Consider the following 2,013-nt stretch of genomic DNA (forward strand, 5'->3'; position numbering starts at 1 on the left):
GATGCCTGCATATAGCGGGAGGATGGGGAGGCCATTTCAGCCCGCGCTTTTTCCCACCAACCACCTCCCCTCCCCCAAGATTCCGGCGAAAGTAACCAGCGGGAGCACGCCGAAAGGCTGCCACACGCACGAGGTTGCCCTCCGCCCCCCTCCCCCTCCTCCTGCGCCGGGAAGTTGCGAACCTATGGCCCTTCATCGCGGGTGGCCGGATTTGGCTTTCCCGACCGCCGGTGGCTGCGCCATCACGGAGCATCTCGCGCAGCCCCGGCGTCGCATCGCCGCATGTAGGTGCGGGTTCGTCCTCTCGCCGCCGCCGACGGTTTGCGGGCATGGATTCGGCCGTCCGTCCGCTGGGCTTGGCGCTCACGCAGAGGCTCTGTGGCTCGCCGATGCCGCTCATACAGTGCGACGACTGCACGCGGACAGTGCTACGACTGACTTCGGGCACGCCGAAGCACCCCGGATGGGTGTGAGGGAGTCCTGAATTAGGGGGTATCCGGACAGCCGAACTATATACATCGTCCGGACTATTGAAGCATGAAGATACAAGACTCAAGACTCCGTCCCGTGTCTGGATGGAACTCTCCTTTGCGTGGAAGGCAAGCTTGACGATCCGGATATTGTATTTCCTTCCTTGTAACCAACTCCATGTAAACCCTAGCCCTCTCCGTTGTCTATATAAACCGGAGAGGTTGGTCCTTAGAAGACCGATCACAATTACAATCATACCATCATAGGCTAGCTTCTAGGGTTTAGCCTCTACGATCTCGTGGTAGATCTACTCTTGTACTACTCATATCGTCAATATTAATCAAGAAGGAAGTAGGGTTTTGCCTCCATCGAGAGGGCCCAAACCTGCGTAAACATTGTGTCCCTAGTTTCCTGTTACCATCAGCCTAGACGCACAGATCGGGACCCCCTACCCGAGATCCGCCGGTTTTGACACCGACATTGGTGCTTTCACTGAGAGTTCCTCTGTGTCGTCGCTGCAAGGCTTGATGGCGCCTTCAATCGTCGGCAACACGGTCCAGGGCGAGACTTTTCTCCCCGGACAGATCTTCGTGTTCGGCGGCTTCACACTGCAGGCTAATTCGCTTGGCCATCTGGAGCAGATCGACAGCTACGCCCCTGGCCACCAGATCAGGTTCGGAAACCTGAACTACACGGTCCTATGCTAGGAGCACCGGACGGTCACGATGAGCACGGCTTAGACCTGATGTCGGATAATGCTCGGGATATCACCCCTGCAGTAGCCTCGGACCTAAATCCGGAGCAGGCTGCGTTGCCTAAGGAGGGAGGGATGGACCCCACCCCCACTACAAGAAATATGTCAACTAGTGACCTTCTGTCAGTGACCCTGGAAGAATTGGTCATAGATCTATGACCATTTCAGACCAATTGGTCAAAAGCGGATCAGGGGGCTCCAAATCCTAAACTATAATGACCATTTTGGTCAGAAAGGTCGTAATTTCCTTACACGAAATGGTCATAAAGCAGATACCACTGGTCTGCTGCCTTATTTCTACCTGGTCATAACCTTGTAAATTATGGTGGGTTGCTATGACTAGGCGCCACCTCATCAGTTTTGCCTATGTGTCATGTCCATGTGGCAGCTTTGGCCGTAGGTTGTGAAGCAACCTATATATCTGTCATTCCTAAAATTCCCCAAAAAATCTCATAAATTCTTTGGGTCATATCTTCGTCAAATATGTAAAAAAACCTTTCTTGCCTAGTTCAAAAATAATTCAAAAATATTCATTTTCCTATTCTGTTCAGAAAAACACTTTGTGAAGGAAGTACCACTTTGGCATGTCCAAATAGTATCCATTTTCTACAGTGCTTTCCTATGCCCAAATAACCATCCTCCACCAAATGCCAGCTCAATCCATTCATTATTTTGAGCCCAGCTTCAACATTCGTATTTATGTTCAGTGTGGTACTTTGCAAAGCAAGTACCACCTAGGCTCCTCCTTTTGAGCTGAAAATTTGTAAAGACGGTCTTCTTAGTAACTG

Source organism: Triticum dicoccoides, chromosome 7B (assembly GCF_002162155.2).
Source record: "Triticum dicoccoides isolate Atlit2015 ecotype Zavitan chromosome 7B, WEW_v2.0, whole genome shotgun sequence".
Taxonomy (NCBI): domain Eukaryota; kingdom Viridiplantae; phylum Streptophyta; class Magnoliopsida; order Poales; family Poaceae; genus Triticum; species Triticum dicoccoides.